We start from the raw sequence: 26,534 nt of genomic DNA, 5'->3' as shown, positions 1-26,534 counted from the left end.
CTGCCCTGCCCAGGACCGGCCCCCTCACACGGACGTCCCCTGCTGCCACACCGCCGGCCGCGATGAGGTGCCCGCGCCCGGGGAGGGGGGCGTCCGGAGCGAGGCCGGGCGGGAGCCGAGCGAGGGGAGGGAGGCCCCGCCCGGGCGACTCTGGGCCCTGCCGGCAGCCGCTGCGGCGGGGCGGGCACCCGGCACCTCGGCCGCGGGCGGCCCGGTGTGCCCCCGGGTCAGCGTCGCAGCCCCCCCCCCCCCCCCCCGCGGGCTGGCCAAGCGGGAGAATCTCTGGAAACAGTCCAAACGAACGCTGTCCCGCCGTCCCGGCGGTTTAGGCGAGCAGCGGTCCGTCGTCTGCCTCCTCCGACAGGCCCGGCTAAGAACTGGCACCGGCCTGCACGACGGGCAGTGTCAGGCCCGGTACGACGAACGGTCGCGCTTCTCGTCACAGTTAACCTGGCCCATCGGACCCGGTCGTGGAGGATGCATTGAATGGAAAGCGGCGATGGTAAACACCAACTCCCCTCCCCGTCTCCCCCCTCCCCGTTTCCAAACATTCCTCTTAGTCTAGACCTTCTGAAAAAAATGCAGTTAATACTTAGACAATTTACATGGCAAGAAAGTGTCTTGCGAGTTGCCTGCAAAGCTTCTGTTTTCGAACCTATTCCCCTCAGAACAAATAATTTCCCACCAGTGTCCCTTTAAAATCCCAGTTAACACTCTTCCAGTTTCAAAGCAGCACGCTGATGACTCAGGCTTTTCAAGAACTTTGTAATTTTTAAAGTGTCTTAAGATGTCTAATGCTAAGCACATTTGAATCTACTAGCGGCAGTACTCATTTAAAGCATCTGCAGAGAAAATTATGGTTTAGGCTCGGACATGTCTCCGCATGCCTCTGCTATTCCCTGCTGTTGTGCCCTCATGTAATACACTGATCATTGCAAGTGTATGACAGGTGTCTAACTTCATACGGCTTTTCTCAATGTCAGCTTCACTTGCTAGATTGGAACTGGCTGTTGCAATAGATAAAACCAGCTGCTAAGTGGGTCAATAAAATAAATCACTCTGGGTATCTCAGAGACATAAATGAAGTGCTACACTAGTGCAAATCTTGATTTGCTGCAGCTAAAGCTTTTCTCCTCCTGGGAAAAAGTAAGGAGTTCTCTTTTCACAGCTATCCGAGTGCTATCTCTCACAAACACTGCATTTACTTGAAGCCATGATTTGGGGCTGAATTGCTCTTTTACTCTGATGTAAATCAGAGGGAAATCAAGAGGGATCAATGCAGGCTGGCCCTGCTGACTGCTTGGGACTCCAAAGTCTTCAACTGTGCAAAGTCACACTCAAACTGACTGGGTCCAGTTGCTGGATCTGTGCCTTTTTAATTAGTGTCTGCTGCTCAGAAAACCAAAAGTCAGTTAATGTTTTCCTAAGTATGTACGTTTAGGAGGAAGAAACAAGCACAAAACCCCAGGAATTACGTTCCTGTGGCAGAAACATTAAAAACATACTCAGCTATCCACACTTACCGGAAACAGAGCACATGCTTTCATGTCTGATTATTGTCCAAACTTGTATCCTTATGTTACTTTTCCCCCTTCTTTCTGGACAAGTCATCAGATGAAGCATTCTAAAAAAGTTTTATTAGAGACATTTTTGTTTATTCCCATTAAAGTCTCTGAAAATTCATTTTCTACAAAATAAGGGTGTCTTTGTAAAGCTGAACTCTCTGTGACCTCCAAGAGCTGCTACTTTAACATACAATAGGAGACAACTCAATAGGCCTGTTCAAAAATAAACATCTATTTAAAGAATATTTTAACCCTAGAGACTTCACACAAATAGAGTAGTCACAATTTTACTTAATACAAAATTAATGTAATAGACGTATTAATTTTCAAAAAGCTATGAGACCTTTTGCATTCCATTTTTGAGTGCACTTTGAGCTAGTCTCCATAATAGATGGCTCTGCTACTTTTGGATCAGTGTTTCCCGAAACAGATAAATGCCCCATGCCATTTCAAAAGGATGTGTTAGAATTATCACCATCAATAACATGAAACTAAAAAGTATAAAACCTGCATTGCAAATATTCTTGCAGCAAAGATCAATAACATGAAACTAAAAAGTATAAAACCTGCATTGCAAATATTCTTGCAGCAAAGATCAGTTTTCCCACTGATCATCTATTAATTCCTAAAGCGACAAAGTGCCTATTGATTTAATAAAGCTTACCTAGAATTAAATTAAATAATGATTAATGCATCCCTGCTATATTCATTTATGAAGTTTGCTTCTAAACATAGACACCCATATGTGTCCAAATCACATATAAAGTCTCACTGCAATTAACAGACAGGATAAAGAAAGATGTTGTCATAGTTGTTGTGGTGGTGGATACAGTGGCAGCAGCACCCTCTTCTTCCTTCTCCATTAATTGTTTAAAAATTGTTTGCTGTTTAAAAAGACACAGCAGGAACAGTTATGCAGGAACAGCTACACAGTCGTGCTATCAGTTAGTGCTTTTGTGCACCCTTATCCACTGGATAAAGTAATTACTAATGGGATTGATAACACCGGATAATAAGAAAATTATAACCCACAGAACACTGTGATAAAATTTTTAAGAAACTGATTACAGACTCACAGTATTGCATGTAATATAAAGGGCAGCCATGGCTTAGAACGTTTTAATTTGGGCTGTCAGGTAGTCCGACCCCATCAGGTGCTGCCTGGTCCTCAGCACAAATTGTTACAGATACTTTTTACCACTCTACCCTGGATGCAGAAACTCAGTGCATCAGGTTGTGGGGCTGAATGAGTATGCGGGTTAGAAAGAGTCACGAGCTGGCAGTTTTTACTAGGAGGTAGGAAGCATCACTCTGAAATCCCCTGATTTGGCCCTGAAGGCCAAGGATTGGGACCCAGACAGATCTAAGCAGAGCATATAATTTTCTTAATTTGAAATGCTTATTTATTTGGAATTGGTGTGAGGAACTTGGTATTTCCGTCTATCAAAGTAGTGAGTTTTTAATGCTAACTAATTATGATATTGGCTTTGATGCGCAGCTCTAAACATTTTTATTTTGATTATCTGAAACCCAACTACACAAACAAATAACTCATCACCAGAGCTTAGCACATATGTATTATCCAAACAGGAAACGGAGACGTCAAACAAGCACAGTTTGGATTAAGTAATATATGAGATGGAAAAGATGATACAATGGTTTTTCCTCTTGCTCATAGATCATCCCAAGTATTAACTTCATAGGCCTTCATTTGTTTAGACAGTTTTCCTCCCTAAACATTGCTTTACTTATAACCCCAGATAGTAATACCTGACATCATTTTGATTGATCTATTTAAATTCTCCACGGACTGTTAGAATGAAGGATTATTTTACCCTGAAATTTCCTGAAGTTCACCTGAACAAATACAGCCTTGGATGTGGCCCAAAAAACATTCTCTGAAGGTTATAAGAATAGAATATAGGCAAGGCAGACAAAACAGGATAGCAGAAAGTACAACCAAAGAAGCTACGACATCCAACTAACTAGAAAATAACATAGAGGTTGGAAAGCAGAACAGACACTATTTGGTTCAAAATGAAGCTCTTGCTTAGTCTGTGAATAGCCACTGGAAACTATTAAAAATATTGGAGAAGATAGAGAAATGTCCATATGGTGCCTGCAAAAAGCTACAAGTGAACAAAGGGAATATCATGTACGGATACTGCAATTAGAAGAAGTAGTTAGACTAAGCAGCAAATCAATCTCAACTTTGTAAGCTTCAGATATATTCATATTAGATTTGTTCCCTGATTGTATTTACTTTCCTGTTTTGTTTTGGTTTTTGGTTTGTTTTTTTTTAAGTGGCTGCTGTTCCAAAACCTTCTTACTGTGGAAGATTGAAATAAATTTCAATATTCTGTTGAAATGAATGGTCTGACTACAGAAACACACAGGGAAGAATTTTATTGGAGAAAAATAATGTTGGAAAAACAATGCTAAAATTGGAACTTGTCCTAAGAACCCCAATGAAAATGGGAAGAGACAAGTTAAGGAGACAGAAAATGGTGGGAAATACACAAAAGAGAGGACTAAATGCTGGAAGAGTTGGAGGGAATTGAGTGAGGGCATGGGTGTTATTTTATTGTGGTTTGTTCTTCTACCCCAAAGAAAAGTAAGATGTAAAACATCAGCTGAGAGAGATCTCCAGGAAAATGTATCTTTCTCATGTAATGCTTGTTTTTGTTTACAGCTTCAGAAATCTCAGTTCCTGTAAGCACTTAGTTATGACATTTAATTTTTCAGATGTTCATTCCTCTAGTGTCAACCAGCATGTGGTGTTACAGAAAAGAATCTGATCCCTCTACTCTGTAGCCAGTGATGGCAGGGACAAAAAAAAAAAAAAAAAAAAAAAAAAAAAAAAAAGAAAGACGTGAAGAATGGGGAAACCCATCTGTTACAACTTGTTTTACCATAGCTTGTAGGAACCTTGGTCATGGGTCATACTCACACTGTACTATAAACACAGAGTAAAATGAGGGCATCCTGGCCAGAAACATCTTACACTCTAAGCAAATCAGACAAACACACAAATGCCTAGGACAGACAAGCAGAAGGATGCTGAGAACTAAATAAAAATAACAACTACTGATCAGCATTTTTGGCTGAAGTATCATTTAAAACAAAAGCCCCAAATTGATGATCATGGATTTTTTGTAATATAATGGACACTTTGGTAGCAAATGAGAGATAAGAAGAGGCTGTTGTTAAGCTGAAAAGGACATTCAAAATCAGCACCTTATGTTGTAGATAATAAAAAATTCCCGAGCGGATAACAGCAGTATCATATTGAATCTATCAAGTTCAGAGAAAAGGAATTTTATAGTTCAGACCCAAAATAAAATTTACATGAGAGTTTTAGCCATGGATAGGCAGAAAACATACTATCTTAAAGTTATTATGTACAGAATCAATGTACAGTATCCAGACTATCTGCATGTGGGGACCTAGGGAGAGATCAGTGCTGAGTGGCAGAAAGCATGGAGATGTTGTCTGCTGAGAGAAAGGAAATGGGAGGAAGGTTTGGAAGGAAAGGCTGGGAGCTGTCTTTAACCATACTGAACTTGAATTGATTGCTTAATTCCAAAATATCCAGAGAGATATCTTGAGATTTTCATCTCTACAGAAGAAAGGAGTCTAGGGTGACTCAGGAAAGTTAGTTTAATAATGTGCAGATTATTTTGATACTAGGAACAAGTAAAGGAGACAAAGGACAGAGCTGCTTAGAGCTTCCATGGGAAAGTGATGAAGAAAAGAGTCTTCCAGACACGTAGACCAATGCAAGGCAGCAGCATGCATTCATCAAAGTAAAAACAAATGGAAGAAATAAGGTCATTTAAAACAGAGTATCTCATAGACTGAGACCTTTAAAAAGAAGGCAACATGAGAAGCGACAAAGGCCTTTGATGGGTGTCAAGAGATATCTATTGACCCTGGTTGAGTATTCTGAGGTCTCACATTCCAGCTCTGAACCAAGCTCGGTGTTTTGGGGACAGTAATTGTTAAACTAATTTGGGACTCAGCCAGTGTGGTACAAGCAGGAATCCACCACTGTATTTTAAGGCAGCTGTAATTGAATGCAGACACTCAGGCTCACTGAAGGGATCCAGATTTATCACTGTGTCTAATCTGTATTTTTGAAACACATATTATTGTAACTAGTATGAAAAAAAGCTGTCTAGCCAAATAAATGTTGCCTGACACAACAGCAGTAACAGCTGTTTTATCTCCTTTCCCATAATTTGGGGGTCTAGGACAGAGAATATTTGTAAGTGCACTTTGAGGCAGTAATTCATGGGAATTTAAATTAGCAGTATCCTTTCTACTGAACAAACCGAGACATCCATTAGGTATAAATAATTAAAGAGGCCAGGTTTTAAATATGATATTCATCTATTGAAATTCCCACATTAATACTCAGCTATGCTAATCTATTTCTTTTCTAATGTCTTAGAATCTCTTTTCATGTCCTAAGGAGTGCTAAGAGAAAACATATACAGTCAAATGATTTAATGAGCTTGAGCAGAATACTATGCCTATAAAATTTGAAATTACTCTGTCAACTCATATATCCAGTTGAAAAAAGCAACTCCAATACATTCTTCAACTACTAGCTTATTTATCACAAATAAGGCATTTTCTAGGACTTTGCCCAAAATATCCTACAGTTCTACTGGCTGTGTTACAAATTATAAAAGGAAATAGTCTAGTGATATTTCTAGGAATTATATATCTCAAAATTATTTCATATTTTTCATTCATTAGTGCTAACATCATTAGAAATAGGAAAATCTCAAAGATTATAACACTGCCAAGTTTTTCAAAGCAATTTAAAACTTCAAGAAATTGCTAAAGAATTGGGAAGAGTCAAATATCCAAAGAAATTCAGTGAAACAGGCTTACTCCATAATTCCTGTTCTAGAATAACTGCTTGAAACATTTTTCAGAACTAAAATGGGCATCCCAATGAGCAATCCTGCCTAGGTGATAACTCAACCATGATTACACTAAGGCTTCCAAAGCTCCATGTGGAGTGTCAGTGAGACCCAGAGCAACACAAAGAAGCACAGTCATAGACACTGACTACTCCCACTAGCAGTTTGTGCTGCTTTTGAGCTAATTTCCACACATTCCCAACATTCAAGGATGGGAAGTGGATTCCTAGCATATTTCATGCTTATTTGGAGGCTCAGGATTGTACACACCAACCATGGCATTGCCAGGATGGAAAAGGAGGAAAAAATGATGATGCAGATTGGTTTTTGTTGGATTCCCCTTCTTTGTTTAGTTTGTCCTGTAGACTATTGCATTTCCACACCTTGCACTCTAATAAAACTGTTCTTACAGAAGATATAATGATACCTTCCAGCCCAGAAGTCCATATTAGTAGTCTATCCTCATCTTCTTTACTTGTCAGCCATCTGTCATACAGTACTTCAGGATGTTTTTTAAATCCTTTCCCTTTCTCATGTCTTGTGTCTCTAGTTTCACTCTATTTTCCTCCCCTGCTCTTATCACAAATGTATTGGAACCCTCCCTACTTCTGAATATGGATAACAGGAAATTATCACATCCATCTCCAAAGTGAAATTACATAACAGGCTCAATCTATCAGCTTTTTATTTCCAGACTCTGTAAAAGAAGAATGGAATTCTCATTTACATGTATACAGTTAGCTATGCTGTCTTGAATCACACTTGCACCTTGATCTTTGTTTCTCCCTCAGAAGCATTTACTTCTGTTTTGAAGCTTATTGACTGTAAAGCCAAATTGGACAGCATGCACTCTAGAGCTTTTGCCAACACTATGTATTTTGGTTAAACCGGAACTCTGAAAATAAACAAACAAAAAAAAAAACACAAGAAGAGTTGTTCTGTGTTTAAATTTAAGCTTCCTGAGAGGTAACTGTTCTTCCATCTGCTTGGACCTTGCCACAAACTATTCCAATACACTTAAGATTCAAAAAAATTAGCCTTTGGAGGACATACGGGACAAGCCATCTTAGTTAAGAAAATGAGTTTTATTTTTCCAGAAGGCAGTTAGCACATAATATATAATTTTTAAAAAATCAACAGTTTTAGCTGTAAAATACCTGCAACAGCCATCAAATATGAATTAAAAATAATAGCATTACAGGTTAGAGCAACTCCTTCAAAAAAAGCCTGCAATAGCATTAATGCATGCTTCACATCCTGTGAGGCTACATCATGTTCATGTTTATGGCCTCACTAAAGTACTAATCTGACAAGTGTCAGATTAAAAAGATTCAGATGTCCTAGGCAGCCTAGGGGCACACAACAGCATGTCTCTTCCAAAGAACGAAAGATATGCACAGTACATACTGACATTAATTTGGGGATGATCTTTTAATGTGGAGGATCAAATACAGTCTATATGACTTGGAAGAACCTGGATCTTGCTAAAAGATAAGATTTGTAAACTAATCAGTAAAATGCCTTTTAAGCTTGAATTCTGTATTTTTGTTATTGCTTGACTACTGACTCCAGCACCAGCTCACACCAGGAGGCTTTTCCCTGTCAATCACTAATCACTATTAAGTAGTAACAGTTACAATGTAGCAATTGCCTTGTAACTGGGCGGACTACAGAGTATTACAATACTAGCTTCCTTGGAACACGGCCATGGATTCTGAATTTTAACAGAAAAAATAATGTAAGAACTACAAAGAGGTTTACGCTTGATACTTTAAAAATTCAAAGCTTTTGAAATGAGATTTCATTGTGCAGTGCAGCATACAACACTAAATTTAAGACAGTCGGCCAAAACATTAGATGCTTTCAAGGGGCATATACTGAATAAACTTGGAAGAGTGAGCAATTGTTTGCTTAAAACGAGCAAAAAAAACTTGCTAAATTTACATTAATTTGAAGAAAACGTATAATCTCAGAAGTTGTTCAGAGAGCTTGACCAAGAGTCTAGAAAAAAAAAAAACAATTTTACAGAACATTTACAATTGTTCTGGTACCTGAAGCTGTTAATGACAAACTAATGGAATCCTTTTTTTGCATAATAATGTAAAGCCAAGTGGATGCAATGAACTCTTATTTCTTACATCATAACACAATAAAGTGGTTGTCTTCACACAGAGCACAGTGCTGCTTGAAGCTTCTTTGAAAATATTGTGCCTTTTCATTTAAAAATGACATTTCTGTAAAGTAATACTCTAACTTTATATTTCAGCTTAATAATAGCTTGTATGTATTATTAAGCCACAAAACATTCATTGAGTGTTTTGGTTTAAAATTCCATGTAATTGAGCTTACTGTTTTTTAGCAATAAAATGTTGTGCTGACCAGAATGCCTGCTAAAACAAACTTCAAAAACAAGTTTAGTGACTGAGAAAACCCTGCTGAAGGAGCCTCATAATTAGGATTTATGGCATTTCCCTGTAGAGAGCATTGTCTTTCTCCAATTATTCACTGCAAGCTGAATCTGTCACTTTGTTTGATATGGTATCTCTTTATTGACTTTAAAAGAACATGAAAATCAGCCTCAATATAAATAGATGAGATGTAAATAGGAGTTTTTGCTGGTCTAGAGGTCAAGGATTCTGGACCACAGGCTGCTAAACTTTTTTAGGGATCCAGCGTATGCTAAAATACATATTTCTCACTACCCTTGGCTTTCCTTTAAAATAAAGATAGGCATTTTCATAACACTTCCTTTCACCTTTTTGCTTATTTACCCTTCAGGTGCATATCTGTGTATGTTAGCATGGGAGATCTTTGGGGATTTTTTAACTGAGGCTTCTTCTTGCCACATTATAAAACCTTAATATTTGAATCCTTGTCTTAAAATAGGTTGATGGCTCTCATGGAAAAAAGTCTGTTTTTTCACAGCTCTTAAAATTATCTACACTGTAAACACTACTGCACCACCTCACTACAAGGAATGTAAATGTCTATTTGAGGCCATTCGTATGAATTTGTGTATGTTCACTAGTAACCCTGTTGTCATGGTTTAAGCACAGCCAGGAACTAGGCACCATGCAGCTGCTCACTCACTGCACCCCACTCCCAGTGGGATGGGGAGGAGAATCTGAAAAAGAAAGTAAAACTTGTGGGTTGAGATAAGAACAATTTAATAACTAATGTAAAATAAAATGTAATGCTAACAATAATAATAAAAAATATAATAATAGGAATATAATTTAAATAAATAAAACAAAACAAAAAAAAACAGGAAAAGACACATGATGCACAGTGCAACTGCTCACCACCCACTGACCAATGCCTGAGCAGTGATCGGCCCCTCCCGGCCAACTACCCTCCAGTTTCTATACTGAATATCCCTCTGGCTAGTTCGGGTCAACTGTCCTGGCTGTGTTCCCTCCCCGCTTCTTGTACATCTGCTTGCTGGCAGAGCATGGGAAACTGAAAAATCCTTAACTTAGGATAAGCGCTACTTAACAACTAAAACATCAGTGTGTTATCAACATTATTCTCACACTACATCCAAAACACACTGTACCAGCTACTAAGAAGAAAATTGACTTTGCCCTAGTTGAAATGAGGACACCTGTCTTCTGATAAGTCAATTCCCTCATCTCTGTGAAATAATCAAATAATCTTATTCCCATTTTATGGTCAGTTCTGGCTGCAGGATATAACTATTTTCTGCAATAGCTATCCTTCTTAAAAACAGTTAATTCATGATCTCTTGGATCACACACTTAGAAGCACTAAAATAGCCTTTTATTGGTCAAAGATTCTCTCATGTGCTAAGTGAGTGTTGGCAGGTCACACTGCATCTTTAACTATTTTGTGTGTAAGTAGAAAACTTTAAATTGGATTTTTCTGTTTTTCATCTCTATAAGAATTAAATTAGCTTTCCAAGAAGTGATGAATGATTACATTAAAACACAAATGAAAATGCCTAGCTGGAGATAATATTAATGAAACACTACAGTGATTAGTCCTAGAATTCTGTACTTTCATTATTTGAACAGATAAGATGGAATCAAAATAATAGCTTGGAAACCCAGTACTTCCATTTAGCTGCAGATGGTACTGATATTGCAAGGACACTGTAATTATTGAGAATAATATAGAAAAAGAAAAAAGAAATGAGAATTAAAATACTACAACTGATTAAAAGTAAACATCATTAATGATGATGACTGTAGGGCTAATAAACTCAAAAGGAAAGAGAAAGGAAGAAACTAATTACAGAGAAAAATAAGGCACATATTGACCAAGAATAAGTTGCATAGTCATTAGTGCATGTTTTTTCCGCAGTACCAAAACATCCATGTAGAGCTGTAGTGAATAAAGAAAATTCTGACATACAAAGCCAAAGTAATAGAAATTGCAGTTTCATTGTGTAATGATCTTACTTAGCTATTACCTACACCTTGGGGCATGGCATCATAGCCCAATTCAATAATTATACAGTACATCAGCTGTAGCTCACAAAATAATACCATGCTGGCCACCCCACACTAATAAACCTGGCTAACTATCCCACTGGAACCTTTAAAATACATGTTTTCACTAGGTGAGTTAGTTTTAACAAAATGGCAAATTTCAGCTAGTACTTTCCAGCCTTTTCTTATTTGGTAGTTGGGGGATGGTTACACCAGAAAGTGGTAGGCACATTTGCAAAGTCACTGAATGACAAGTAAGCAAAAGTCATATCTTAGCATCAAGACTAATTCAGTTGATGATCTTTCCTGGGAGTCACATTTGGTTATGAGTCGTTGAGACAGCACTTGGAGAAATTCCTCAAAAAGAAAATTCTAAGTATAATTTAGTAAACTAAGAAGAATTAGACCTCTTTGCTCCAATAAAGGGAAGCATCATGTTTTGTCTGGGAATTCACAGTGTGGCAGGGACATGCTCAGTATGCACGGTCATTCAGAGCACTGCAGGAAGACAGGAGATGGTGCAAGGTCATTAAGAAATGGTTCCATGCAGCAGTTTCAGACCAAGTACTACACAGTGAAAATTAGGATAAAAGCCACTATTAGTATACAGCATACATACTCTGGCTTTGGAAGAGCAAACAAAGAAAACCAGCCTTGTATGGCAAAGTGCACATGGTTTCCCAATGATGTAACAGCAGCAAAATTAACAAAACCCTAAGCTAAGTGTACAGCAGAAGCATTTATGGATGTCCTCTACTTACTGTGTGTATGCCAGTCTTGTGGACTCATATTTCTGGAACAGCCACCATTTCTAACAAGTTAGATTCTTGTTGTTTTGGCTATCTGATTTCAATTGAAACATCTGACTTGGAGCCAAATCATGGTCTTTCCGAAACTGATGGTAGGCCAAGTGGACTTCAGGAAGCCCAGATAGATAGATAGATAGATAGATAGATATGCAGTAAAACAAATAAGGGTCCTATTCCTCTCTCATTTTTCAAATTAATTAAAGAACTATAATGCCCCTGAACACCCTTTAGTGCTATTATAATCAGAATAAATTAACAAACAGTAAACAGGATTTAATTCTTAACAGTCTGGTCATGGAAAATAAAATCCAATGAATAAATATTTTGCAGCTTATAGGTCTACTAGATTATTTGAATGACAGGCATCTTCCATTTTCTTATGTAAATACAGAGAAAGAAGAATTGTAGAGTAACTCACAAGAATAAAAATCAAGATTTTCTCCCTGTACATGGGGAAACCCTGTTTATTACCAGAGAAATGGATGGTCCGTGTCAGACTTTGAACAAATGATAATCATGGCTTGAGGCAGAGATCCAAAAACTGAATAAGTATGAGGAGGTTACACGTTCAGGCATTTTATGAATCACCTGCAATGTCCTTTGCCCCCAGAATAAGTTTACAATGGAATTATTCTGCACTTTGAAACTGTTAAAGAAAAACAACCATATTAGAGTGTTCAGCTAAAATAACTTGTAAACTATTGAATAAGTAAATCAAAGACTCAGGGTAACATGGTTGTACAGTAAGTGGAACTACAATCAGCACCTTTATATTGCTTTATTTTTCTCTTAATGTTCAAATTAATAAAAATGGAAGATGTCTTTTTTACCCCATTAATACATCATTAAAATTCAGTTTCACTGATTATAATTCACCATCTATTTTTTTCTCCAGTAATTTTATTTTAGCTATGTAATTAGGATTTCCTGTTGGCTTTTCCATTCAGTTTTTCTGATTACAGTCTTTCTTTGTTTAAATACAGCAGGCATTTATCTCTCTAACATCTTCCAGAACAGTACCAAAAAAAATCCTATCAGAGACAGCAAAGAATGCATAAATGAGTGACCCTTAGACTCATAAGTCAATAGAGAAAGTTGATATAATCCACCCGCAACAACAACAGCACATTCTGTCAACTCAGCTAAAGTTGCCAATATAATCACATTTGTGATAGAGATACAATTACGGCTAGAAGATTCCCACAGCCCTGCCAGATTCCTCAAGGGGATTAGCACTTGTCTGATTGCAGTACACAACAAAGACATTGTTAAAATATCAGTGTATCAATCAGGAGGAATTTGGAGACTTTGAAGTTTAAAAAAATAAAACAACAGTGTAGGAAAAAAGCAGTTACAACAGTTAGGGGCAGTTATGTTCATCTGATTTAGTTAAATGACACACTGATGAGAGTTTTATTCTTAATTTGTCAGCAACAAACTTAGAAATAATTTTTAAAAATATTCATTAATTAATAGCAACAGTTATTTGAAAGTACTTCAGCTTTATGTGATCTTTTCCCAAAAGCAAAATATAAAGGAACATTAATCACCATTAACCATGAGTCTCAGGCTCCTAATTAACAGAATGCAGAGCCTGAGACTGAATTTCCCTACACTATTGCCAGTGTTCCTTTCTCCCAACAGCTGATTTCAGAAGGTGGTGTAGAAAGTCTAAGGTGGTGGACCTATTAAGAACAGGGTGTAGTAATTGCCAATACATTCTCTTCTTAATCCCTGTCTGCTTTATAGGCAATACATAAACATCAGCTGTATAACATGCACGGATAAGAGTGACAATGAACAATACCCACATCATTTCCTATGAGCATAAAGTCATTGTCCTGGAATTTACTGTTGCAACCTCCTTATAATAAACATACAGAAATGTGCAGGCTTCTATTCTGCTAACCTATGTGAATAGTTTCTGTCACTGTTTGGGTACGGATCCAAGCTAAATGTCATCTACCAAAAGTGTCAACTATAGGGATGTACTCGAACTCAAGGTGTAAGAATTCACCAAAACCTTGCTATGATTTCCCAAGAAATTTGTACTAGCTGCAGGAGTGGACTTCTCAGAACTTCTTGTGCAAGTCCAGCAAATATCACAGTTTTAAGAAATGTTCCAAAAATCAATATCTATTCAAAAGCATCTCTAACAGATTAGTCACAGAAGTGACTAAAGGTGCATAAATTCAATAAATGCAGATGAAGTGCAGCACATACATTGAAAGCACAGAGAACAGCAACCAGAGATTTCCTAATATTGCCCTCCTTACTACCTTTGTTCCTACTACAAACAAATCTTACGGAAGTTTACACAGTTCCAACTGAGTTTGCAGCTTGTGCCATGCTTGATAAGTCTTTCATTGCAAATAATCTGATTTTTTTCAAAGAGCACTGAGGTCTTCCAGTGAAGTCAGAGGGCATGCTGACACCAGCATGAACAAATCTTAAATGAGAACAAGCAGCCAAAGCAACTGGATAACTTTCTTAGTCCAGAGTCCACAGGCTTTGCAATGACCACTGTAAAAATATATATGCATCATTCATAGCACCACAGAAAGATGAATAAATAGAAATGATAGCAGCAAGTAAAACTGTATGGCAAACTGCTTGCTCTATCCAGTGTGTTACAACCACATTCTACAACCGATGCAACCAGTGGTCATCAGATGAGCAGGGTTATGCACTGTTGGGACAGAAGTGTGCTTGGATAGACATACTGTGCTCACAAAAAAATTGTCTGTTTTTAAATTGTATAGCTGGCCTTAACCATGACCATGTCATCGGCACAGAAATAACGAGTCCGGCAGAAAGAAATTACAGACTGACTAGAGTTGAGTTACTCACTCTGAGCATGAAAAGATCCAATTGTTACTGTGACATAAATATGCAGAAGCATGCCACTGCCACATGCATGCCAGAGACCAGAAATAAAAAAAGTAGAAAAAAGGGACTAATATCTTTCTAATAACTGCATAGTACTTATTGGTAAAAACTAGCATAGCTCATTTGGCTACAGTAGAGCTATATCAGCCTCAAAACATGAAGATTTTGGCTCTTCTATGGCTCTTATTATTCCTCAAGAGTTTGGAACAATAGGCCTGAAATCAGAGAAACACAAAAGCATGAATTCTCAGTGAAACATGCATAACTAGATGATGTGATGAGAGCTGGAACTGACAAGAGAAAGGCCAGGTCATGCAGCTTTCAGTTTGTACATGCCAACAAATCATTAAAGGTGTGTGAGGATTTGCAAATGCTACATGATTTGAAAATCTGTTCTGCCTTTAATTTTTTGGTTTACTGCCTTTGAGATGAGAGGAATGAAGAGTGTCAGATTACAAAGTTGAATTCCTACTGCTGACCAGAAAACATTGGATTTCCTTGTTCGGACCCTAAGGGAAAGAACAGTCACCACTGTTAGGGCTTTTTGGAACTCGATTTCTAACCAGTAATATAAAGCTAAATGTGGGCCTGTTTTAGAACTATAGACATCTACCCGATTTACTGGGCTCTCTGTCTGTATGGGCTTATTATGGGTCTACCAAAAGCAAATTCTATCCTAAACATATTTTTTCTTTCTAGAGTTTATAGCTATGATTTGATCTTTATGAAAAACTTCTTTCATTTCCAGGTTTGTGAGCAGAATGATGAGGAAATGGAGATTATAACATTTTCAAGGCAGTAAATTTTGTTAATGATAGTTCCTAGTATTAGCAGGTCTGTTTTGAAACTGAAGTTCTCTGAATAAATATATGTTTGATATCTTTCTCTGGAGTCATATCTAGCTAACCCTTATTTTAAAGAGAAACACACAATGAAAAAAATAAAATAACATTAAACAAGAATAGAGTGTTTGTAATATGAATAGATTTAAAAACTGTGAGAGTTATTAACTGAGAGAGTAATTTCTCTTCTTTCACCAGTGACATAGGACAACAGTTTTCAGCACATGACATCTTCAGACTACTGTTCAAAATAACCCCATGATTCCACAATAAATATCTTTATCAGTGAACAAGAATCAAAGAGTTCTCCCTGAACTGAGAACATGATGCCAGTTCATATTATAAGTGGGAATCTTTAATTCTGCTGTACAACTGGACTGGGCCAGTTCATAAAATAAGCTGGAACCATGACTACACTCGGGTTGAGTGACTGATATCCAGTTTTTCCAAAAGGCACCATTTTTGGCGCAGCCCTGTCTCTATTTCTCAAAATATCCTCCCCTCTCCCTCTTGTCATATGGGCAACTAAACCACAATTAATTAATTAATCATTAATTAATTCAGAATCTTCTGAGAGCAACTCATGGGCAAAGATCTTTCATAAACACTGCATTTACTTGAAGCTGTGGTTTTGAGTGGAATTACTCTGACATTCGCTTTGATGGTACAGAGGGATCTATGCAGTAATCAGCTCCTAAGACAGCAGTGGAAGGAAACAACACTTTGAGAGCACTGCAGCTGTGTGTGCATTTTGGGCTGAGAGTTATAGAGCGAAACAATGCCAGATCTCTGCTACATCTAGAGTTTTGACGATTATCAGTGTGTTATTGTCACTTACAGCCTGGCTAATGTTTAGGATGAAACCAAGTATTCTTAAAGATTTTCTTTTATTCTAATGCACATCAGTAGTACATTTATGCAAAGCACAATGAAAATAAATTATGGATAAAACCAGCATTTACATATAAAAAGAGGCCATTACTTTATTTGAACATGCCATCAAACAAATGTCATTAAATCATATTAAGTAAAAGAATGGATAGTGGCTGCTATGAAAAAGTCAGCTTTTGCTAGCAGCTCATGATGCTTACAAATAGATTCCTATAGGACATGAGAAGAATGGCTCTTAAACGATGTTGTTATAGCAGGGTCTCAGCATCATCCCTGTTTCTGAAAAAAAAGATGCTCATGCACCGAGTAATTTCATCTTAGTATTTTGAAACAGAGACCCAAATCGTGAAATTTAGAAGTACAACAATCTTAGATAAAGTAGAAGCTTGCTTTGGTTGGATTTGGGTTTTTGATTGTGTTCATACACATTTTATGTCACAAGTTAAACATAAAATGCATAATTCATTGAACAGTACAAAAATCCTCAATAGTATTTGTGGGTTAATAATTAGACTTGCCTCTTAATGCTACACTCAGTCTTTACAGCCAGAAACATGGCTTCTTGCAATTTTATTTAATTATAAGTATTGTAAGAAGATGCTCTCCCTTTTCTAGTGGCGGAATAATAATTAAAGAAAATTTTGGTTTTAGCTATTTTTTTACTATGCCATGACCTTTTCTGTATTACAAATACAGAGTAGAGGTGAATTCTAAAAATTTCTTCATGTAAAACAATGTGCATTAAATCTCTGTGTATTGTGGGGAGAAATAATTACCAAAAAATCCTATTGTTAACAAGCAATTGTAACTCAGAGGAATTTCAGACACCTTATACCTGCTGCCTCTAAGAGACAATCTCTCAATCATTCACTTCTGTAAATATTTCTTCAGAGTGGGCTACTTTCTAAGGCAAATATAAACAGAAATGCAATTGTTCTACTCTATTCCCTCCTACATTTTTCAAAATCCAGCTGGAGTATTTTTATAAGTCTTTTACATGATAAATGTGCCTGGTTTTTACTCAGCCAAAGGCTGTGCCATTTCAGCTCTTCTGGATTTTTTTTTTAGGCTGAATTTATGGCAAAAGAAAACTATCAGCAAATTCTTAGCCAGGCTTCTCCATTTTATTAGCCTTGGAGCTTTAGCTAGAAACAGAATAATGGTAATGTATATATTGCTCTTATCCGGTTGCTTAATATACCATGACCATGATTTCTTCATTGTAGAGTAAAGCCAAAACAGAACTGAAAGGCAGGAAAATTACTTTGTTTCTGCAACATGTCATTGCTGGGGCAAGGGGGTGTGATCAGACCAGACTCATAGCTATTTTGGGATTATTTCAGATTGTTTTATCAACCAAGTATGACTTGTGGAACAGAATATTTGAAAACAAAGCAAAGGGGACAAGAATTAAAGGGAAAATTCAGTGTATCTATAAAGGCCACCTACAGGGCAGCAGTGTTTGCATGGTTCTTGGGATGGCAGTTATGATTTTCACAGCCTTTTAAAAAGGCTCCTCTTACCACTGATACACAGGGCAGAGTGGAAAAAATGATGATCCTCCAGAAATTTACTGTTCTCAGGGATGACCCCACACTGGTTAGCAACATCGAGAACACAGTTTGGAGTCACAGAACTGCCATGACTATATCTAGAGAGGAAAAAAAAAAAAGGTATTTGTTAAAGTGAGTTAAATAGAGTAAAGCTGGAACTGAGAGTATGTCTGCTAGAAGTGAAGTCAAACCTCTGACTTAATGCTCTCAATATTCATCTTCTCATTGTCCAGAGACACCCATTAAACTTTTTTTTCCCAGTGAGGCAGGATAAATGTAAGCGTAACTTAAGGGCTCAGATGTCCTTGAATAAGCCATTTCAGAGCTTTCTATCCAATAAAAATTGATGACTCCTACTTCATGAATGTGCTGGGAGAATGTACACAATGAAGAAAGGCTCCAACATCCCTGGTTAATAGGGCCATCAAGTGATGTTCCCAGCAGAATTGCACATCCCATGAAATAATTTGGGCAGGCCACAGATGTCCTGATCAAAGTTTTCCATTCATTACCATGGGCTCTATGCCCAAAACTACTCAACAAGCATTGCTGAATACTGAACACAGCTTACTTTGTTTGTACGTGTATTCACTGCGTTCTAACTCCTTGTTTGCTTGAAGAAATCACAAGAATGCATGGCATAAAGCAAGACAGAGCTCTTTTATTTTTATCACTGTCCTGAATGCCAGAATCTGGCAGCCCAGAACTGTGGCTTTGGTGTAGTACCTTGTTGTGGCTTTTGAAGGCTCGTCCAAATAAGCACTGCATTCCTTAGATCCAAATCTAGCGATTCTGACTGTACTTTTTTCTAACTATAGTCCTGCAGACAAAATATAGCTGCCTTTGTTGCTATTGAGTTTAGCCAGAATTAGGAGATCAACATCCGATAGTTGCTTTGATGATGGCAGCCGGTAGTCACTTTTTTGAAACTTGGCAGCAGATATATCGCCAATCTTTCCAATATCTCTCCACTCCACCCTGCAAAAATAACACTCACAGGAGGGAACACTAACGCAACAAGAACTTAATGCATCATCCTCTTTCCCTCTGCTAACCACAGTATGCAATTATCACAAGGGCCGTCACTGAACCCATCCATGGTTGGATGGCTGACTCACTCTGCCTGATCTGTGCCAAAATGTTTTTACTGTTACTTGCAACAGTTCTGCTCGATGTAGATGAGCTCATACACGCATTGTATGGCACCGGAAGAAGACATGTGAGAGCACTGGAATCAGAAAAAGCAGCTTGGGACCCCAGAGAACTCTCTACACCATATATTGAGCCAGGATCTTCCCATATAACAACCCAACTTGAAACTGAATCAAAACCACTGCCTGCAGCTGACAAAGACAGTATGCTGAAAGAGTTAAAACACTCAGTTGGAAACCTGCTGGCAAAAAATTTGCTCAAACTTAGAATTGGTGGGGTTTTTTCCCCTTCTCTTAGCAAAAGCACTAGTTTCCTCATTACCTTGGCTTATTTATAGCTAGAGAGACATGAAACCAATGGGTCCACTTAGGGTGGGGCTGCAAAGGGGCTGCCAAGGGAAGGGCATGGCCGTAGAAAGGGTCCTCTGACCCCTCCATCATGTCAGAGATAAGGTTAATGTTATGAGAGATACAGCCTCGGGGTCCAGCTGGAGGGGGGCCTGTGGTGGGCTGCCAAAGGAGCAGGTAGGCATGAAAATGAATTCTCCCTTGACAACTTCTACATGTTGGAAATGGTTTGGTGTTCCCAGGCTAAGCACAGCCCACACTTATGGTTAGATTCTGTATCACCATGTATTGCTTGACATACATTTTTAATTTGTCAAGTTTTCTTTCATTTAGACTGTTTGACTTCTGTGTTTTGTGATTCACTTGCCTATTTCTCATTTGGGTTTCCCTGGCCCTAGGATTACAAACATGGCTACACATACAGACTGCATGTCCTTGTGTGCCAGACTCCATCACACATGCTGTATCAGTGGCTCTGTCACTATGACCCCTTCCATCAGGACTCTTTGGTAAGGGTGGCACAGATCTACTAGGATTCTCTGTGTAACCTCAAGCTTACTTACTGCTTCTTAAAGAAAACATGGAAGAACTTTGGGAATAACCCCAGTAACCTTACTACCATTAAATCACTTAGTCAGTAAGATGAGAGGCAAATTCACAGAGGCCAACAGGGACTGCTAGTGGAGCTTCAAATCCACACAGACTACATGGGTTTAAACCCTGGGTTCTTCTGTTCAGAGATTAGGAAGAGGATTAAACTCAGAGTTTCATCCAAGACCCATTTATCAAATTTAGGAAAGTTGGACAAATTATTTTCAGGCTGAATATAGGGCCTTTGACTCAAGAACAGGTCCAGATCTTCTGTTTTGCTTAGAAAATCATCCCTTCCTTGTTTCTGTCCATCTTCTTGTAAATAGGCAATGCAAAATGAATAGCCAGTGTAAGCATTCTTCCTAAACTTGGTTACTTTTCTGAAGCTTAAATCATTTCTACAATATAAAAATGAAGACTTTTGAATTCAAAATCCTCAGATGTTTGCTAGATTAAGAATGAATCTTAACTTGGAAAGGGATGAAATGAAGTTTTATTTAGACAGTTCAGAATGCTTGCATTTTTGAATGTTACTCAAATAACCACAAAAAATATAAAGAATTCTTTATTTCCCAATTTGAAACAACTGAACTATATACAACTCTTTGCAGATGCCAACCTAAATGTGTCAGCCAGCTGGTTTTTTTCCCTAACCCATTTCAATTAAAATATTTTATGAAGGACCACCCATGGAAAATAATTAGGAAGTAAAATAAATAATTATGTGTACTGTAGCTGAGAAAATAATGAATCCTTGGATATTAAAATATAACAAGAGGAAACAGAGGGTGAATTTGATACCTACAGAAGACAGTGACATGCCACAGTCTCTTCCTAGTAGGTGAATTATATGAACTAGAATATCAACAAGATATTAAAGTGCAGATTATAGAACATAGAGAAAAGAGAACATAAAAGCTCTTTTACCTCTGAAATTAAAATTAGACATTCCTTAATCTTTTCTAACTTTAGCCAAGGAGCTGACATTGATGGGATACTCAAACACATTAATTACTTGAGCTTTTACAAGTTAGCTGATGTTTCTTTCTTTTCCATGAAATTGGATATCAGCATAAAAAGAACAGTACCTGTATTAAAAATATCATTAACAAAAGTTCCTACTTTTGTGGGTAAGCCAACACCTTTCCTCATGTAATATGAGTGCTGAATGCTAAAAGACAGACAGGAATGTACGGCAGGAATTCCCCCTGCCCCAGACTCCAGTCCCTTGTTATTGTGGCAACCACATCCTGTCATTGCTACTATAAACTAAAATGTTATATGTAGGTATTGACTGAGAACAGTTAGATTTCTAATCTTACGTGTCTGCTTGTGTAGATAGAGTGCTAAATAAATATGTGCTATGAAAAAAACAGCCAACTCTTTCAAGAGTGAGAATAATGTAAATTCATTGGATCTACTTGCCTTATATCCTGGTGGATGGCTGTCAACTTCTCCATCTGCATTTTGATTGCAAGAATAAATTAATCAACACAGTCTGAACAAACAAGGAATGGAGTACTAAACAGATGGAACCTCTCTTATTTGGATGATTTATTTCAAAAAGGCATTTGAAGGCCAACCTGTATCATTAATGCATAACATACATAAATAGTAAATCTAAAAGTTGCACAAGGTGATTTGACAGCTTATTCATAGCACTTACATGGCAAGTCCAGGATAAGAAGGGGATCAGGCCCAGGCAGGATGGGTCCATGAAAGGCCGGTCCTGCTTGACCAACCTGATCTCCTTCTATGACCAGGTGACCCGCCTAGTGGATGAGGGGAAGGCTGTGGATGTTGTCTACCTCGACTTCAGCAAGGCCTTTGACGCTGTCTCTCACAGCATACTCCTTGAGAAAATGGCATCTCGTGGCCTGGATAAGTGCATTCTTCACTGGGCGAAAAACTGGCTGGATGGCCGAGCCCAGAGGGTTGTGGTGAATGGAAGTAAATCCAGCTGGCAGCTGGTCACAAGTGGTGTTCCCCAGGGCTCGGTGCTGGGCCCTGTTCTGTTTAATATCTTTATCAATGATCTGGATGAGGGGATTGAGTGCACCCTCAGCAAGTTTGCAGACGACACCAGGTTGGGAGGCAGGGTTGATCTGCTGGAGGGTAGGGAGGCTCTACAGAGGGATCTGGACAGGCTGGATCAATGGGCCGAGGCCAATTGTATGAGGTTCAACAAGGTCAAGTGCTGGGTCCTGCTCTTGGGTCGCAACAACCCCGTGCAGCGCTACAGGCTTGGGGAGAGTGGCTGGAAAGCTGCCCGGCAGAGAAAGACCTGGGGGTGCTGGTTGACAGCCGGCTGAATGTGAGCCAGCAGTGTGCCCAGGTGGCCAAGAAGGCCAACGGCATCCTGGCCTGTATCAGAAATGGTGTGGCCAGCAGGAGCAGGGAGGTGATCGTCCCCCTGTACTGGGCACTGGTAAGGCCGCACCTCGAGTGCTGTGTTCAGTTTTGGGCCCCTCACTACAGGAAAGACATTGAGCTGCTGGAGTGTGTTCAGAGAAGGGCAACCAAGTTGCTGAAGGGCCGGGAGCACAAGTCTTATGAGAAGCAGGTGAGGGAACTGGGGCTGTTTAGTATAGAAAAGAAGAGGCTGAGGGGAGACCTTATCGCTGTCTACAACTGCCTGAAAGGGGGTTGTAGTGAGGTGGGTGCTGGTCTCTTCTATCAGGTGGCTGGAGACAGGACAAGGGGAAATGGCCTCAAGTTGAGGCAAGGGAGATTTAGGTTAGATAGTAGGAAAAAATTTTTTACTGAGAGGGTTGTCAAACATTGGAATAGGCTGCCCAGGGAAGTGGTTGAGTCACCATCCCTGGAGATATTCAAAAAGCGAGTGGACAGGGTACTTCAGGACATGGTTTAGTGGGCATGTTTAATGGTTAGACTTGATGATCTTGAAGGTCTTTTCCAGCCTAAATGATTCTATGATTCTATGATTCTTTCAGAATCCCATATTCCAAACCATATTACTAACTATACGCTACAGAAAATTAGGATATGAAACTTAAAGTTGCAGTGAACAGGTAAGTTATAAATAGCATAAATCATTATATTGGTATAAAATAAAGAAACTGCAATAGTTAGGGAAGGGAACTGCAATAAAGGTTTTTCTAGAGCTACTAAAGGAAGATGTGAGCTTTGTTGAGGTGATGCAACAGCTTGTAAAAACATTTTGTTGCTTACATTTTCCATCCCTTGCTGTGGTCAGCAAGTAACAGAGCCTGACCCTCAGTTATCATCAAGAATCTTCAAAAACTCAAAAGTGAAATGCTGCTGTGCTCTGAAGCCAAGATTGTCACGGTCCGTTTGGATCTCTCAAACTTACAGGACAACATACTTTGTAAATTATTTTGTGAGCTCATTAGGAAAGAAAACAAACATACACACCAAACAAGGGCTCAATGCCCTTCATATAGACTAGTCTAACACATGAATTCACTAATTCATCCTTTAATTCATGAGGTTTCTAACTCACAAGTTGTCTAATTTGTAACGTGCAACTCAAGCAAAATACTTACCTAGCCAATGATGAGCGTGCTCATCCTTTCTCCTCCGTCACACTGCAGGAATCCCCTGGATCACCCTGGGAAGCATGAAAGCCTGAGCAGTCTGGCTGCTGTTGGATACGCTTCAAAAACCTTTTGAGTAAGGTGATGTATTTATACCTTCCAGCTTGGAAGTTTGGTCTATACCATTTCCATAAGTTAGTGGATTCTGAAGGAACTGCCAGACAATCAATAGCAAGGATTACGGCTGAGGGAGCCTGCAAGCTGCAGGTGATAAAGGCTGTGTAATGACCTATAGGCCTTCCTGGGGGCTGCCTACATGTTGCTCTCGCTTTGACTTAACAGTGCTGCTCCCAACACACATCGGGCCTTTACATGAGCTGTGTTAGCTAAAATCTGAGCAGGAGTTGAATGAACAGTCACACATGATAGAAAGAAAAGCTTAAATGTGTTTTGTGAAATGGAAGGACATGTGATCAGGTATCAGTTTGGAGACTACCTTTGCAGAACATATTAATTCTTTTTGATATTTTAAAGATATTGGTTAATATGAAAGGTGCTAAATGTAGTATAATAACAGTTTCTGTCACAGCATATGTATTTCACCAGTGAAAATTCAAATCACCTGCAAGCAGGTCACAAACAAACAGATGATTCTTCGCACAGTGTCTAGTTAGGCTGTGGAAACGTGATTGTGTGAATACCAACAGTTTAGAAGGTATTGTAAGGCTGTGCGCTATGCCAAAGGACCCCAATGGAAAGTTTGTGCAACCTCATGGAAGATAAAAAAAAATCACTGAGAGCAACTGAACACATAGAAGTTAAATCTCTGAGGCTCTGAGTGATCATTTAGAATGTGAGGGACAATCTGAAGAGCTTATCACATATGCTTGCCCTGGTCATATCCTCCTGCAGCCACCTGCTTTCATCCACTGATGGATGAATGGAAAAGGATACTGAACTTTGGTCTGAAACAGGGTTCCAGAACATATCCAACCAAACCACAGAGAATATATTTGCCCACTATAAGAAAATTATTTCCTCCCAAACTATTTTCCTTCTTTCCCTGTCTTCAAGGCTGATGAGACTGAATGAAATAGAATAGGTAAAACACTGAAATAAAGGAGCAGAAGTGACAAAGGAGAGAGAGAGAAACATGAGGCTCTTTGGGAAAAAGACAAACAGCTGAACAGGCTTCTGGAGAGCTTTGGCTTCACTTCCACTTGTACGAAAACATCAAAGGTGGAAAAGGCAAGCTAGATGTAAGACAGTGCAATGGAGAATCAGCTGTATCAGAAAGCAGGAAATTCTGTTACTTTTTATATGCATTTTCAGTTTTCTTAAGTGTCACCTTTTCCATGCTTATCTTTCTATTTTTAAAAATGCACAAATTCTGTCAAGTCTGTTTCTTCACGAATCTGTTTGCTAACAATTAGCACAAGTCTCCTGAGGGAAAACTGGGAAAAGGTGTGCAAAATTTTAATGCAATTTATAGGAGTTGGTCCTGGAGCCAGAAAATAGGTAATAAGATCCCTACTTTCTGGAGAGGATGACAGCTAGAGCTCTGCAGCCTGAGAACTTGGCTAAGGACACTGAGAAGCAATACAAGAACTCTGGCCAGACTCCAGAGGTTTGAGACATTAAGAGAGCTGGTGGGTTGATCTTGCATCAATTTGATGAGTAACCAAGAAATGTTGCTTGGCCTGGTTTCTTCATGGCTCAGAGCCCACTTCAGGATGAAAACCGTCTCTACTATGGTGTAACAAAACAAAATCTGAGAAGAAAGGGTACTCACCAGGCAGGCAATAAAAGTAAGGTTTTGTTGATCATAGACTCACTGAACGATTCATGCAGAAAGGTCCCTTTGGATGTCACCTCATTGTTCCTCACAACCCCCACCAAAGCAGCACCAACTTCAAATTCAATCCAACTTCAGGGACAGATCACATTGCTCAGGGTCTTCTCCAACCATGGACTGAACATCTCCAAGGACAGGGATACCATAGCCTTGCAGTTCCCATATTTGACTAACCACATGGTGTGATTTTTTTTTTTTTTTATGTTGAATTTGAACTCCACATGTTCCCTGTGTGCTTCTCATCTTTGTGCACCTCTGAGAAAAGTCTGCCTTCATCTTCTCTGTGCCCTTACATTAGGTAGCTGAAGATAGTAATTTCCCCTTTCTCTTTCTTCTCCAGCCTAAACTAACCCATTTCTTTAGCTTCCCCATGATCATCTTCATGGTGCTCCACTGGACTCATTCCAATTTGTCAATACTTTTCTCGTACAGGGAAGCCCCAATGTGATGCTATGCTCCAGTGCTGAATAGAGGGGAATAAACACTTCCCCCAAAGTGCTGGCTACATTCTCGCATATATGGACCAACATATGGTTGGTCTGCTTCACCAACAGAGCACACAGCAACTCTTGTTCTATTTATTGTCCAGCAAGACACCTAGATTTTTTTTCCCAACAAAAATGCTTTCTATCCAGTCATAGCCCAGTGTGTACTCCTGCACAGGGCTATCCCACCCCAAATGCAGGACTCTGCCTTTGTTGAACTTCATGTAGTCTTTGTTAATTTCTTTAAGCTGTCAAGATCCCTCTGCCTGACAGCCCTGCACTCCAGTTGACCACCACTCTCTACTCCAGTTTGATACATTAACAGTGAAGAAGGGTCAGGGATTTTCCTGTATTCTGAGAGGTTTGGGTGTTTTTACTGTGGAAGATTTCTGTCTGTTCCCTCTTCTGGATGGAGGTGCATGTTAAAGGCAAAAATTATGCTAACTGTTGTATTTTGTTGTTGTTGTTGTTATTTACAGATATGTAATAACTTCCAATAGAATTTGTCTTCTGGATAAACACGAAACCAAAAATCAGTTTATTCCACAAGATGGATGCATTCTGGATATCCTTGCTGCCATGATTCAAGGAGGGAGGCAATGTTTTACCTTCTGCATTAAAAGCATATTCTGGACAAAGAATATTTTCACAA

General features: G+C 38.9%; 1 long non-coding RNA gene across 1 annotated transcript; it reads left to right on the top strand.

Moving 5' to 3' along the window:
- Nucleotides 1-73: 73 nt before the first annotated feature.
- LOC142027491 (uncharacterized) lies at nt 74-26,509 on the top strand. Its single transcript, XR_012649162.1, has 3 exons — nt 74-502; nt 23,600-23,683; nt 26,362-26,509. It is a non-coding gene; the product is annotated as an uncharacterized LOC142027491 (long non-coding RNA).
- The last annotated feature ends 25 nt before the right edge of the window (nt 26,510-26,534 follow it).

Source organism: Buteo buteo, chromosome Z (genome assembly GCF_964188355.1).
Source record: "Buteo buteo chromosome Z, bButBut1.hap1.1, whole genome shotgun sequence".
In the NCBI taxonomy this organism is placed as follows: Eukaryota; Metazoa; Chordata; class Aves; order Accipitriformes; family Accipitridae; genus Buteo; species Buteo buteo.
This window is presented reverse-complemented; position numbering and strand designations above follow the sequence as displayed.